Raw genomic sequence first — 17,362 nt, forward strand, 5'->3', positions numbered from 1 at the left:
TTGATTCTAACTTTAGAACTTGAGATAGATCAGAGAAGTTCTAAGTCTTTGGAAGAATAAATCTTGACTTTGGAAAGAGAATAATTTAAACCCGAGATAAAGGGGAAGGAAAGAAAATTTTACAAGGTTTTTGAACTTGGATTTAGGAAAAGAGATAAGATAAAAGTGGAATTGAATTTAAGATTTGAAATTTGGAATGGATCGGAGAAATCCAAATGGTATAAAAATGAATTTAAGAAATCTAGACATGATTTGTAAAGGGATCTAGAAATAAACTGAAATTGGATTTGAAAATTGGATTTGAGAATAAAATTTGATTTTGAAATCTGAAATTCAAATCCGAAGTTTGGATCTTAAGATGGATTTAGATCTAAAATCTAAGATCCAAAGTGGAATTGGATTGTGGATCCTGAAAAGTGGATTTGGATCTGAAATCTAAGATCTGAAGTAAAATTGGATTCTGGATCCTAAGATGGATTTGGATCTGAAATCTGAGATCCAAATGTAGAGTTGGATTCTGGATCCTAAGATGGATTTGGATATGAAGTCTGAGATCCAAATGTAGAGTTGGACTCTGGATCCTAAGATGGATTTGGATCTGAAGTCTGAGATCCAAATGTAGAGTTGGATTCTGGATCCTATAAGGAAATTGGATCTGAAGTCTGAGATCCAATATGAGTGTTGAATCCTGGATCCTAAAATGGATTTGGAGTTAAATCCAGAAGATGAATCACGAATTTCTAAGTCTGATTTGAATTTGGGAAAAAGGAATTTTTTTAGAAATTGAATCCTGAATATACAGATGAATTTCAAAGTTGAAGAGAGAATTTGGAATTTTGAAATAGAAGATGATTCTGAAGTTTCAAAGTCAAATGGGACTTTGAAATTGAATTCTTGAATCCTTTTGAGAAGTAGAATTGAATTTGAATTTATGAATAGGATTTGATCTGAGAAATGAAGGAAAGAATTACTTGGATTTATGAAAAAGAAATTTTAAAAATATGATGCAATTCTATGATGAATGAATTTAAATTTTTGAAATTGGATTTTGAAAAGCTATTCCATTATTTAAATGAATTAAAATAAGATTGAAGATATAATACATCCTTGACTATGGTCATTGAATGTATTATATAATAATCTATATTTAAATTCAGGTGAAGAATGAAACACATTTGGTGCTTTTATAGAGTTTAAAATGAAATTAACTCTCAATATACCCTGACTATGGCCATTGGTATATATTTTGAGCCAATTTTATGTTAAACTCTAATAAAAGGAGAAAACATTTAAGGAAATATGATGAATTTTAAAAATGGATCCAGTGTGGATCCAGTGTTATTTCGTAAAAGATAAAAAATCTTAAGTTTTGTCCACACCCTGACTATGGCCATTGATATGGATCATCAACTTAGGATTAATTTACCTCTTACGAAATAGTGCACGTGCCATTCGTGTTTTACCATTGTGGGATTTTGGAAAGTAAAGATCAAAACCATGAAAACAAGCAATTTATGATATTTACAATGCTCATTGATTCTACCTAAAAGCTGGAAATGTAAATTCTCATTAAAATCTAACTATTACAATACATGAAATTGAATTTACAACACCAAATAATGATATTTCCCACATATTCCCTGAAAAACCGAGTTAGCATAAAAATACATATGGAAACAACACTTCATATACAAGATGATGAATACTCATATAAAAAAGATGAGTGCATGTGAGATGCATGGGACTAAGCATATACATATGAGGGTGAATCTGTATAACTATGCGTGAAGATGTACATATGAAGACAGCACATATACATATATAAGTATATACATATACCCCTATGACTAGAAAGCCTATGCAAATTTTTAAATACATTCATGCATATATAATATATATATATATAAGGAGAACTTTGAAATGCAGGGATGAGCATTATATACATAAAGTAAAAGGTGCTGCTAAGTGAGGGCGGCAACAGCTGATAAACGTAGATATTTGGAATGTAGGACAAAGATGTTAAAGTGGCAGTGTTGTAAAAACACAATGGCCGTAAGTGATGGAGCTTTAGTGAAAAACTACAGCAGCTATGATGGTGCTGCTGTAAAGACTTGGAAGTTGCCGCGAGAGTTGATGACCGTAGGACTAGCAAACCAGTAAAAGGTTGAACTGAGGCTACACTTGTATTGAAAGAGTGCATACGCCTATGCCCGATCCTATTTGGAGATGGATGCTGATGGATGTGTCCATGCCTAGCCGGGCTAAATGCTCCTGCTGATGCCAAATTAGACTGGAAGTTCACGTGGGATGGGTGATAGACATTGGGTAACCTGGATATGATGCTAGAGATGCAATGTAAAGCATGAAGGGTAAGTTCCTACTGGTCATAAGCATAAGAAAAAAAAAAAGGGGGGATGACCACGTAACATAATTCCTCTATTTTGCAGGATGATCGGCTTATGATCATTCAAATCTACTCACCACATCATAACAGGGCTGTGAATCATTTCTCCAAATAACTACAAACTGATTTTTTTTTTTTTTACATCATTGGCTGAGTGAATTTCAAGTGATATTGACAAATGAGTTCTAACCTAATGAATCAAACATGTTTTCAATAAACTGATTCATATACGTACAGTGAATGGATATAATAAAATACATACAGTGAAGTGTATAACAATCATTGTTGTGAATTTGACTTTAGATTAAAGGCATAATTAGAGGTATTGACAACACAGGTGGATGGAGGTACAGTGACATAATCTGGAGAGTTGATCCTACAACAGCGCAAGGAAAGGAGGTGACTGTAAGTGCTGGGATATGAGAGTGTGTGCTGTGGGGAAGATGGTTGTATAAGTGTAAAATGTACGGGAAGGTGGAGTGATAACCATGTAGGTGAGGTCATGCTGGGTTAACTTCCATTGCGAACTCCTCCAACAATTGTAATCACAAACTTGATTATAGCAAATTAAAGAAATACATAAGACAAAATCTGATTCATTAACGAATTGGACAATATAATAGAAGAGAGGCAATTAACATATTAGAGAGAGAAAGAGGCCCAGTACCGATATAAATTAATGGAAGTACCTTAGTTTACATCTGTCATCAGCTTTTCAAGGTCCAAAAAATAAAAAGAAAAGATTATGAAACAGAGCAAATCTTACCTTGTATAATTATGTGGCAGATCAATATGCTTCAGGGAGCCAAACTTGCCAAAACAACCGGCGAAAAATCCTCTGGTCTTGCATTACCAAGCAACTTGCCAGCATTGGATCCCATAAGAGATGAAGTATGGACAAAGTAAAATGTGGGTAACTGTAAATATTGCAGAAACACAGTGTAAGATGCAGAAAATGTGTAAGTAACTGTAAGTATTACAGAAACATGGGTAAGTGCCTCCCATTCTTTTGCTCATTAACGATACCCCCAATGCTCAAAAACAGGGAAAATATAACTTTAGATTTTCCACCTCCCAGTGGTCCTTTGGCAATAAAATTCTGAAATTCTAACCTCAAATGATCGTTCGCACGCTTAACACATTTAACCATAGATGATGATGACCCATTGCTAATTTTGTAGCGAGGCTCATTCACACCCTCATTGAGTCTGATATGAAATCTCTTTTCTTGCGCTGGAACATAGTGGTGAGCCTATATCACACATGAGCTGAGTCTCATCAAGGACTTCCATCCTTTCTCAGAAATCTGAAGAACCTGATTGTTTCTCATTACTGAGTTCTGTCACTGTCGGATGAATCGAGGATAGCAAGCAATATTTGCAGCAGCAATATCCATGGCATGGTGATCGATTCTCCTAAGCTTAACATGGCAAATGATCCTTATCATCCACACAGCGATTGAACACCAAATTATATGATAATTGCTTATCGACATAAGAAAGAGGCAAAGAAAAAGGGACCAAGGCGATAGGGATGGATACCATCAGATTTCATTGCCAATCTCAACTGAGAGTAAAATTAATTCGATAGGTATATCTTAACTCTTTTTAAGCACAAATGAGAGAGACAAGACTTCAGTAAGCATAGATGCTTATGTCGAGACAACAGAACAATAAGCAAAATACAGAGTACTTTTGCATCAAGGAAATCCAAACACAAAGAGAGCTATCAAAATGAAACTAAACAGGTAAAATCTAACATTAATCGATGATTATGGCAGAGTAAAGCTCGATTTGATACTGAATCAGACCAACCATCTTCTTGAAAAACCATTGGGTTCAAAAGAAATTATTACAGGAGGAAGATACAGATAAGACGTGTAAGGGGAATATGAACAAAAATACCGAGAATGGGAGGAAACAAGAAATAATAAAACAAAGAGAGATCAAGGACAGTTAAACAAAACAGGAGATCGGTCGTGAATGTGAGACGATGAATGGAAAAAAAAAATTAACGACAGGAACAGATAGGTAAAGGAAAGAAAGACAATAAAACGAGGAATGCAAACAGAAAATTAGAGATATAAACAAAAAAACAAAAAAACAAAAAAAAAAATTAAAAAAGAAGAAGAAAGAAACAAAATCAAAAAAGAATTGTGGGAGCATGAATGCTCCGTTGATGTCGCAATAGGTGGGTCGATCCTGCTACATGCAGGTCGATCCCACCATTTGTGCCCTTAGATAAAAGAAAGAAAACAAGGGATGAAACTACAATAAAGAAACGATAAAAAAAATGCTTCACAGAAAATCAGATAGAAAGGGGAAAAGACTTACCTCGGTTCTGATGGGGCAAGCTTCCCTCGACTGATCTGCGAGGAAAACTTAAAGAACAGTGAAGAAGGAAAAGAGAGAGGAGGAGCCGATCCGTGAAGAAGAAGAAGGATGCACATGGAGGGGTGAAGACGGTTCCTGGATGAAGAAAATGCTGGGGTGAAGAGGCGGTCCCGTTTAGGGTTTCTTGAGCTACTTTTTAAAGAGGCAAAAAGGAGGTTCGGTTGAAGATGGGAGGCTGGAGATGAGGTTGTTGGTGATGGAGGGCCGAAGATGGGGAAATTGGAGGGCGATGGGGGAGCTCGCACATGGGGGCGTGCGGCTGTTTGGAGAGGAGAAGCCGCAAGAGGGAAAACTCCAGAGGGTCTGAAACCCTAACCCGATTTTGCGAGCTTTGCAAGAGGTTTTACTTTTTCCAAAAGAGGCCTCCTTATGAAAGTTTTTCAAAAACGGGTTTCTCTTAAAAAAAACCATTTCTATTTTTTTTTTTTGCAATTTTCTTTCATTATTTTTGATTTTTTTGTTCTTTTCTGAGTATTTTGATTTTTTTGTATTTTTGGAATAAAAATCTGAGAAAATAAAGACTAAACCCTAATTTTTTGTATTTCTCTAAAAAGAATATTTACAAAAGTATCTTCCTGAGAATTTCAGACCATTTCAAGAAAATTTCTTCAAAAAAAGAGGGTTTGGACCCCTGTTTTGAGAAAATGTTTAAGTTTTGACACTTGAATCGAGAAATATGATTTGATGGATCCAAACATATGTCGGATGGACTGTCTGAGCTATTTAAAACTATTTTTGGTATTTTCTGTATTTTTAATTTTAAAATTTGAACAAGGAGGCTCAGATTTGGATCTGGACAATGGATCCAGATCCGAAATCAATTTAAACATATGAAATGAATTTAATTTCAATAGAACTAGAGAAATGAACTGGAATTTAGATTTGAAATGACTCAATTGCTTCAAAAAATGATATTAGGGGCAAAAAGGGAATATTAAAAGTTTTTTGAAAAATTTGGGGTGTTCACAGCAGCATAAAAGAGTTCAAACATAGGGGTGATCCAAATCGATCTCAGGTGGAAACACAGGATTTCTTAGCTTGCTTGAGGGTGATCGACTTCCTTCAATTAAGTGGAAGAAAACTAGAGAGATCGAAAATTTTCACCTACTTATATAACTTGAACCTGAATGTGCTTAGGCCACTCCATAGCAGGGCAACACATTCCCTCAGTGGATCGAGATCCTTGGTGGAAATTGACCAAAATTTGAATTCTTTTGCAAACTCAGATATCCAATCCAACAAGGTATGTACTCTGGTTTCCATCGAAAAACCTTGAGGACTTTAAGGTTCTTAGCGTGATGGGGATGATGATGGTGGAATGTTATGAACAGGGAATGCAAAAGAAAGAAGAAACAAAAATTGCCGACCAAAACTGGCTTCATATGGGCAATTGGAAATAAATCCCAAGGGAAATGCTAATGATGATAAATTGAAACAAAATTGCAAAGGGAAAAAATCATGAGAAATTGAAGAAGAAACGAATAACAAATTGAAAAGGAGACAATGCAAAATCTACCAGAGAATGAAGATCTAAAGCATAAAAAAAATGAAATTATCAGGATATGATGACTAATATGATGTGTTAAATCAAACATGAACAAGAAATGGACTGAGATGCAATGATGGAAAACAACGATGCAAAGGATTCAGGTATGTCAGAACAAAAAAAAATGCAAACATGAATGGAAAACCGACATTGAATCGAAACAAAATGCAGAGCATAATATGAAAACAAACTAAAGAAATCCAGAAATGATTTACAAAAGACATAAAGCTATCGTTGATGAAATTTAGACGAAAAGAACTAAGGAAAGATGAGAACAATATGCTGAATAACATAATAAACTGTGTCATCCATTGTAGCCTCAACAAGCAGCAAGCACTTGAAGTACAAGCCATATTGCTATTGCAATATGCATCATCGAGGCAACAATAAGTAGATCGATGATGCAAAGTTTCTCTTAATAAAAAGTAAAACGAATAAAGGAAAGAGATCAAGGGAATACAGTAAAGACATATAGAAGGAAAGAGCAAAGAAGAATGGGGAAAAATAAGATACTTACCTACTGTCGCTGAGGCTGAAGCTCCTTCGATCTTGATTCTACTATGAGGCTGAGGGGAAGAAGCAAAGGGAAATTGAAGAAATGAGAGAAAGGGGGAAGAGGAACGTGGTGGATTATGCTTCTTTTCCAAGAAAGAAGAGTAAACCGAGAAAAGGGGAAGGAAGAGTTGAGAGGGAAGGAAAAGAACTGATGGATGAATCAGGGGCCTTCAGTCTGCTTATAAAAGGGAAGGAGAAGAATCGAGAAGCAAAATTAGTTGGCGATCGATGGATTGAGGGAGACGATGGACGATCGGAGGGTTCGAGCGAGGAAGAAGGCGGATGGAGAAGAGGCTGTTGCGTGACTTGCAACAGGGGTCTTTTTTGTTTTAGAAAATTTTCAAAACGGCTGTTATTTTTAAAAAAGTTTTCTAAAAGGAATTTTCAAATAGAAAGTGGCTTTTAATAGGAGATTTCTAAAACTGATTTTTGTTATTATATATTTTTTTCTTTGATCTCTTTTTCTTTGCATTTTCTGTTTTTTTTTTTTATGTTTTTGATATAAAAAAATTTTAAAACTAAAGGGTTTTTAAATTAATTTGGCAAAATTTAAAAATATTTATCAAAGAAGTATTTTCTGAGAATTTGGGTTTGAATTTTGGAAAATTCTTCAGAAAATGGGTTTAAATCTGAATTTTGAGGAAATATTTGAGTTTTTGAACCTCGAACCAAGAAATACAGATCATCGAATCCAAATGGACACGGGATCGACTGTCTGAGCCTTTCAGAAGTTCTTTTTGGTATCTTTGCGAATTTAATTTTGAAAATCGAGGCTCCGTTTTGGAATTTGGCAATGGATCCGGATCCAAAATCGAGTCAGATGGATAAAGATGGAGCTTATTCTAGAAAATCCGAAGAATAACTGAAATTTATATTGAAATCAACTCAATTTTCTCAGAAAATTGGGTCAGAGGCAAAAAGAAAATATTTACTGTATTTTGAAAAATTTGGGGTGTTCACAATAGTGTATATCGATAATCAACCATAAGTATTTCGTTTTCACTTATTGCATATCTTATAAATATTTTATATTGATATTTACTGTGTACCAATTCATGTGCAGCACGAGGTTTGAGCCACAAAAAGTAGTACGCGAGATTAGGAATTCACTTCTTCAACATCTACCAAGATCGGTCGCTCAATGGAAAGAGTATCCAAAAGAGGTGATAGACAGATTGTGGTACTCATTCACGGTATACAGTTGTTTGTCATAGTTAATATGTTTCATGTTTAATTTTTTGTTATAGTCATGTCTACTAACTTTCTAAAAATATATATAGGCTTTGAATCTCTTCACGACTACAATGTAGGAACATGATGCAAGGAAGGTATGGAAGAGGGTGGCTGCCAATCGATTTGCAGACATGCTACACAATATGAAGACTGCAGCAAAAAAAATATCTGGCGGAATAGATGATCCACTACAGTGGAAGGGCCATGGCCCTATTACTATCAGGAGAGATTATTGGGAGGGAATGTGTGACAAGTGGGCGGGGGATGCATTTCGAAATCGCTCTACGAAGGCTGCACAAAATCGAGCAAAAATGCCCGAATCCCATCTACACACAGGTGGATCTAAGACTTTTGGGAGCCACCTGAAGAAAATGATAACTCTTCAACATATATATTGTCAATTTTATAAGTATTGTTGCAAACCTGTTAACTAAATCTTTTATCATTTAACTTCACAGGAAGCAGAAAAAAGGAGGCATTGTACCATACAAAGATATGTTTGTTGAAACACATAAACAGAAGACCACGGGAGACTTCGTATCAGAGAAGGCGAGAATGACAACGGTATGTATTTATTCTATTAATAATCATTGTAATATACAAGTTATTAAAAACATTGTAATTCTTAATTATTAATACATACTGTAAACATTATTTTGTAGGAGGCATATGAGCAACAGATGGTAGAGTGATATAGCGATGACTCTACTCAGTATCCATCATTTGATCCTGCAGCGTGGGTGACTGCAGCAGGTGAACCCAAAAAGGGTCGTGTGTTCGGGTTTGGGAGTAATATGAACACCTCACCTGTCGTTGCTTCCTCCAGTCACGACTCACAGACTTCTCCCGTCGACATCAACTCCAAGCATCCTATTTTTTTTTGTGATGATGTACACCAGATCGTTAAGGACACAATGCGTGACTACTTCCATGAAACCATCGTCGACGTTCTCCGAGCTGAGTTCAACAGTTTTTTGCTGAACAGGGGAACTTCGATTGCAGGTGCCTCTCAGGTATGAAAGTTTCATGCGATATATTGCATGTCGTTAGATTTCATATAACTTTGATTGCCTTAACTTAGGTGCATTGAATATAATTTATTTCAGTATATTTTGTTGATCAATATTGACCTTTTATATAATATTTTAGTATAATATTTTTACTACCTTTGAACACATATGAGCATGATAAAATCACATATACAGTATTTTTACTGCCTTAGAACATATATGAGCATGATAGAATCACATATACAGTTTTTTTTACTGGCTTTGAACACATATGAGCATGATAGAATCACATATAAGTTTTTTTACTACCTTTAGAATACATATGAGCATGATTGAATCACATATACAGTTTTTTTACTGCCTTAGAACACACATGAGCATGGTAGAATTACATATACATTTTTTTGCCTGCCTTAGAACACATATGAGCATGATAGAATCACATATACATTTTTTTGCCTGTCTTAGAACACATATGCGTATGATAGAATCACATATAAGTTTTTTTACTGCCTTTAGAATACATATGAGTACGTTTGAATCACATGTACAGCTTTTTTACTGCTTTAAAGCACATATGAGCATGAAAGAATCACATATACAGTTTTTTTGACTACCGTAGAGCATATATGACCATAGTAGAATCACATAGACAGTTTTTTTGACTGCCTTAGAACACATATGAGCATGATATAATCACATATATAGTTTTTTGCCTGCTTTAGAATACATGTGAGCATGATAGAATCACATATACAGTTTTTTGACTGTTTTAGAGCATATATGAGCATAGTAGAATCACATATACAAATTTTTTGACTGCCTTAAAACACATATGAGCTTGATATAATCACATATACAATTTTTTGCCTGCTTTAAAACACATGTGAGCATGATAGAATCACATATACAGTTTTTTGACTGCCTTAGAGCACATAAGAGCATGATAGAATCACATATAAAGTTTTTTGACTGCCTTAGAACACATATGAGCACGATATAACCACATATTCAGTTTTTTGCTTGCCTTAGAACAGATATGAGCATGATAGAATCGCATATACAGTTTTTTGACTGCCTTAGAGCATATATGAGCATGGTAGAATCACATATACAGTTTTTTTTACTGCTTTAGAACACATATTAGCATGATATAATCACATATACAGTTTTTTGCCTGCCTTAGAACACATATGAGCATGATAGAGTCACATATAAAGTTTTTTGCTTGCCTTAGAGCACATATGAGCATGATAGAATCACATATAAAGTTTTTTTAACTGCCTTATAAAATATATGAGCATGATATAATCACATATTCAGTTTTTTGACTGCCTTAGAACACATATGAGCATGATAGAATCACATATACAGCTTTTTGCGTGCCTTAGAGCACATATGAACATGGTAGAATCACATATAGAGTTTTTCTTACTGCCTTAGAACACATATGAGCATGATATAATCACATATAGAGTTTTTTTACTGCCTTAGAACACATATCATTCATGCTAGAATCACATATAGTGTATAATTTATTTTAATATATTTTGTTTATCAATACTGACCTTTTTTTTCTTGTGCAGGTTGCTGGCGATAATCAGCGTAGTGGAGCTAAAGGGACAAATCAAGGCAATGAACAAGAAGACGCACAAAATCTTGGCGATGATTAGATTAATGTGTTGAATTTGTTCTACTTTCTTTTTGTTTTGAAAATGTAAATGTTGAATAATTAAAACTTGCGAATTTTAAAGTGGAACGATTAATTGTTTTAGTTTCCTTTTATATGTATTTTTATGTGTACTTTGTTTTTTATTCACAGGAAATATAAATTGTAGCATGAGAAATTTTTTCTCGATATTTAATTTTCAAATATTTTTTTTTTATTTTTTTCCTTGTTTGCGACGGATATATCCGTCACTATTTAATATTACCGTTGAAGGTAGCGACAGATTAGTGACTGCTATAAAGTCATCGCCAAACCAAAGTCGCTGTTTAATAACGATGGCCTTGCGCCGGATGTTGCATTTGTTATTCAGTCGCAATTTAGCAACGAAACAGACGACAAATACAGTATGTCGGTACTTAGCGACAGAATGGGCAACAGATATATTTCGTCGCTCATTAGCGTCGAAAAATTCATGATGGTAGATATTCTCCGCTAATCTGACGCTAAGCTGGTTAGCGACGGATTTAGGTCATAGCTAATCCATTGGTTTGTTGTAGTGTAAATTCTTAGACAATAATTAGGCAAAGCAAAAGGCATAAGTTCGATCCTTGGTTCGATTATCCCTGGTAAAGGCGATAAGAATGGTTGAACATCGTACTGACGAGCGAATCCCGTCTCTCTATTTTCTCACAAATTTTCAAGATGGAGGCGAGTAATTTCAAATATTTTCAAAATTAAGGTCAAGTGAGACCTTTGCAAAGGAATTTCTCTCTCTTCTTTCTTTACTTTTCTCTCTTCTTTTCTATCTTTTATTTTTCCTTCAAAAAGGGAAATAGAGGCTAGAAAGGCAAAGAGAAGGAAAAGAGGGAACCAAGAGAAAAAATTTTGCAATGATCACAGATGACTCGGATCATCTCTAATTGAAGGAGTATGTGACGTGCCCTTCTAGGAAAAATCAGAATATCATCAAGATGAAGGATGATGTGATAAAATTCTCACCAAATCTCAAGAGAACTTACTTTTCATGTCTCAAAAGAGCGCAAAAGACCATCAAGAGATTTCAATCAGAGAGACTATTATTAATATAATTCTTGGGGCCAAAGAAGACTCAGATCATCTCCAAGATGAAGGAGCATGTGACGTGCCCTTCTAGAAAAAATTGAAACATCACCGAGTTGAAGGCTGATGTGATAAGATTCTTGCCAAACCCCAAGAAAGTTCAATCCCTATGTCTCAAGAGAGTGCAAAAAGATCAACGTGGATTAAACTCCAGATATCAAGCTTCCAAAACTATCAAGAATCTTCTTTATTTATGTGAAATTCTTTTATCAATATACTTTCATTAATTGCTTTTATGATACTGAGAACAAATTCTTTCATTTTCATATCAAAGAAATGGATAGATTCCTTGAAGAAACTCAACAGCAATAAATTTGATTTTGATTCTAGATTCTGCGGAGTTAGCCCAGTTAGAGGTAATACTCTAGGTAGAAGAGGGAATATTTTTTGCACGGATATGCATATTTCAATTATTCTGAATCAACTGCAATTTTTATCATTTTGGCAATATTTGAAGCAAGAGCTCGATGTTCATTTTGACACATTCTAGCATCACCTTATGCCTTCTTGAGAGAGTAGCCTTTTTCATCTTTCGTATTGTTGAAAGATTCGCCTCACTTTTCTCCGAAAGGATAGCTGTAAATACCCCAAATTTTCCTCATTCATTTTCAAACACACCCCTCGTGCAGTGCCAACCCTGTTAGGCCTGTATAGGAGTCTAATCCTGAGTCTATGTCAGAAAACTACCATTTTACCCACTTTTATTAGAAAATTTACCATTTTACCCCTAGGTCATCCTAGGGGCAGTCAATCGGAGTCAACCAAACTCATTGGTCAGTTCAAAACAATTAGAATATCAGTCGTCTCAAGCTTATCTGAGCTAACAATGAACAAACTATTTTCATTTCTGACCATTCCTACCAAAATGGGATCATTTCTTCATAAATGAGCTCATTTCTCACTCAAATCCAAGCCAATTGTCTATGAGTCAGTCATTCTCAGTCAGTCCTATTCCTCAGAGTGTAGCTTGAGCTCACCAAGAGTTTAAGTGCTCCGGTTTCAGTTCAAAACCATTTCTAAGTGTCGAGGAGCCCATTTTAGCTCTTTCAGCTGAAATTGAGCTGAATCCAGTCAATTGAGTTAGTGTTTGAGCTTCAGTTTTAGTTCATCTCAGTGTTACTAATCTTTGTTTTAGCTCAAACCCAACTCTGGTTCATAATTCACTTTACTCCAGTGACCATTCTATACCATTTTTCTAAAAATAGTAGCTTTTCTTGAAAATTTTGTCGGAAAGGTCAGTTGAGTCAGTGTCTTGTCAGTCCAGCTGAGTTCTGAAACCCTAGAACCCAGCTCATTTCAGTTCAATCCAGCTCAAACCCCAATTTTCAGTGTCACACTGGCCCAGTAGAGCCCGAAGACCATTTCTTGAACCATTTTGCAAATTTTATCAATTTTAACACTTTTTGAACTGATACAAGTGTCAATCAAAGTCCAATATCCGACATTCTTCATTCAGGGTCTGCATTTAGCATAGCATTTCATGTCATTTCTCATCATTTGATATCATTTCATAACATTTCATTTCATTTTCGAAGTCCAGAACTCCAGTTTTATAAATTTCAATCCAGATTGAGTTTTAAAAGCTTTTAAAAACCAATTTCAAGCCTCGAGTTTCCAAAATTGACATTTTTACCCCCAGGATTCTAAATTTGGAAATATTTTCCCAAGAAAAACAATTTGGATTTATTTCAAACTCAAATTTTCAAATTCTACACTGGATTTGCTTCGCAATGGGGTATGAAACTTCAAATTCTGAGCTCGTTTCAAAAACTGCCAAAAATAACTCATTTCATTCAAAAATTTCCTAAAAAGACTATCCTACCCCTATGATTCTCAAAATAAATTTCAAATTTGGAAAGTAAGCCCACTCTGAGATGGCTTATCTACTTGTATTTTCTTTTAATAAAAAAAAATGAACATTTTCTTTTGCTATATTTTGCATTATTTTAACATTTTTTTTTTTTTTTATTTCTTTTTTTTAGAGGCGGGACCCACAAGGGGGTCGACCAGCCCCTCTCTCCCTTCTTCTTCTTTCCTCTTCTTTCTTCCTCTCCTTTCCTTCTTCTTCTTTCTTGTCTTTCTTCTTTCTTCTTTCTTCTTTCTTCTTTCTTCTTTTTCTTCTTTCTTCCTTTTCTTCCTTTCTTTCTTTCCTTTCATCCTTCTCTTTTCTTCTTTTCTTTCTTCCTTCCTTCCTTTCTTCCTTCCTTCCTTCCTCTCCTTGGTCCAGCCCACTCACCTATCACCCTTCTCTTCTTCCTCCTTTCTCTTCTCCTTCTTCTTTCCTTTTCCCTTTTCTTTCTTCTTTCCTTCTTCCTTCTCCTTTTCTTTCCTTCTTCTTTTCCCTCCCTTTCTTTCTTTCCATTTCCCATTGTCCAGCCCACTTAAGACCCCTCTTCCCTTTTTAAAATCCCAAGGAATCTCATGTACACTCACTCCTCTTCTCATTAACCCCTCTCAACCTTAGCCCCAATTCATTAAAACGTAAGTTTTCACTTTTATTTTTTTTTAACAAGGAATCTATCACACGCCCAGTAGCCCCTTCTCTCTCTTTTTCTCTTGGCTCCCTTTTGCATTGACCATCTACCTTCAGCCAACAAGATCAGCCTTGTTGTAGCTTCCTCCTTCAAACTTGGTGGTAGCTGGTGCTACCTTCTCATTGCAGCCACCATCTTCAACTTCAAGTCCGGTTCAGCACCTCCTTCAGCCATCTCCAACCAAGGTGCTTCCCTCTACTCCAGCCGACTGCCAGTGGTTGCAGCAGCTCTCTAGCAAGCCTCCATCACTGCAACCCACATCAAGATAGCAGTTCATCTCCAACTAAGGTAGAAATCACTGCAGAAAACCTTGGTGCATCCACCATTGCTGACATCTTCACTCCTCACAAACGATTCCAGTAAGTATAAACCTCTTCTAAGATAAAACTCCTTATTGCATGGATTAGATGAAGATTTTTCTTTAAAAACTGTTCACATGGATTTAAAAGTGAATCCAGTTCAAAACTGGATTCACGATTTTCAGAGTTTGATTTTGAATAGTATGAAACCATGTTCGTCCATGTTAGGGCAATGCGAATAAAGGATCCGTCCGATGAATGGATCAAATCTCCTAATATCAATAGCCAAAATAAAAAATGATTTACATCCCCCCCCCCCGATCTTTTTTTTTTATTTTACTCATAGTTTTAAATATATTTCATGTCTTTCTTCATGTTACATTTATTTCGTTTTATTTTTTTATGCTATTTAGTATGATTTCATTTATAGCACATAGTTTTGATTTTAGGCATGTATTCCAATTGTCATTTTATGCATAATTTTTTATCAATAAATTCTGTAAATTTGATATGATTAGATCTGTGTGCCTTTAAATTCTTGCAAAAAAAATGGATTAATTTGAAATTCAGAACTTCATAAAAAAATAAAAGATTGACATTGGGTTTTGAACCCTCCCAAAATTCCAAGTACTGTTTTAGCAGACAATAACCTCTGAGATCTCCTCGATGGATGATTTAAATCTTCCCCAAAAAAATACAGTAGATTTCTGTTGGAATCTATTGTTTTTTACTATTTTGTTAGAATTTTCGAATAAGATTTAGGTTATGCTAAAAATCGATTTTCCCAAACCCCTGGAAAAATCTCACTTCTTCCTTGTCAGGGTCTAGACCGGTCCTAATCCACTGTGTCCATTCAACCCATAGGCTGAATGCCAAAACTTCCAACATAAAAGTTGTTTCTAATCATTCCTTTTGTCATTTCCCAAAATTTGAGAATTTTTAAAATAGTCTAAGTATTTTTTTAAGAATTAATTTCCCTGTCTGTCAGATTCCCATGTCTGAGAATTTCAGAGATTCAGGTCTCTGATAATCCTCTGCTCTATCCCAAACCATAACCCGCATCCCAATACTATATAAATAGGAAATCTTCCTATGTTTGTTAGGGACATGTTTCGAGAATTTAAGCCATTTTATCATCTGTATGCTATTTTTTCCATAATTTTGCCCAAAACCTGTTTGTCTGCCCAAAATCCTAGAGTTGCCGGATTTCGATCCAACTTGCCGAAGCTGTCCAGATCCGACCATAGGTCAAAAATAGAATCTGTAAAAGGAAAAAATCTTTGCCTAACTGTCCTCTGTCACCCCATAAAATTTGGTAAATTTCTATGGAAGTTTAGTATTCGAAATTTAATTTAGAATCAACATTTTAGGCAAAATCTTGATTTTTAGTATTTTTAGTTGTTTTCCACATTAAAGAAATAACAAAAAAATAGATTTTCGAGCTTCATTATATTTTTAGGGTTAGTCTAGGTGTCAATGCCAAATTTGGCTCATTTTCAAGTTAATTTGCTTTGTATGTTGTTTACTTTTAAATTCAGAAGCAAAAATCAAGCGAAAATTAAGTCAAATTTGATATTTTGTGATATTTTTACCATTTTAGGGTTTTTATCATATAAATAAGCATGTCATGTCATATTAGAGTTAATTTCAATATCATTTGCATTTCACATTTCTTATTTTTGCAAAATTTATTTCAGAAAACACTGGTTTCAAGGCCATAATCTTGTTATTAGGGGCATTTTGACCTCAATTTCGAAATTCCAATTTCTAATTCTCTAAATTTTCATGAATATCATCATATTGCATCATATTATGTTTGATTTTATTTTCTTTGATTTTCAAGTTTCTAAATTTTACAAAAAATCTTTCAAAAAACCCTGATTTCAAGGTCATGAGGGGCATTTTGGTTATTTTGACCCCAATTTCAAATTTCCAAGTTTATTTTTGAATTTTATTACTTATTTCTCATGTTTATATCAAAGGGGGTATGGATTTGGGTTTATATCTGAATAATATTCGATAATTTTCAATATTTTCAGATAAATTCAGAAAAACCTACATTTCTATGCTAACATATTTTCTATTTTTAAACGAACATTCAATAATAAGACTTTTATTTACTTATTTTATTTCAATTCAATGTAATATCAAATTGTAATAATTTGGAATAAGAGTTACTTTTCAGCTTAGAATAGAACTGCATTGCATATAGTTTAATTTCTGCAATTTCCAATATCTGATATATGACGCAAATGCATATTTTCCAAAATCACTATGGTTGTGTGATCATCACAAAAATTTTCCTCTTGGTTTCTCTCTCTTCCTTCTCTTCTCCTTTCTAACCTCTATTTCCTTTTTTGAAGGGGAAATAAAAGACAGAAAAAGAAGAGAGAAGAGAAAAGAAAAGAAGAGAGAGAAAAACTCTTTTGCGAAGGTCTCACTTGACCCTAATGTTGAAAATATTTAGAAAAATTACTCAAGTCCGTTTTGAAAAATTGCAGAAAAAATGGAGAGACGGGATTCGCTCGTCGGTACGAGGTTCAACTGTTCCTGGTGCCTTTACCAGGGGTAATTGAACGAATGATCGAATTTATGCCTTT

Source organism: Nuphar pumila, chromosome 6, assembly GCF_984573655.1.
Source record: "Nuphar pumila chromosome 6, dmNupPumi1.hap1.1, whole genome shotgun sequence".
NCBI classification, from domain to species: domain Eukaryota; kingdom Viridiplantae; phylum Streptophyta; class Magnoliopsida; order Nymphaeales; family Nymphaeaceae; genus Nuphar; species Nuphar pumila.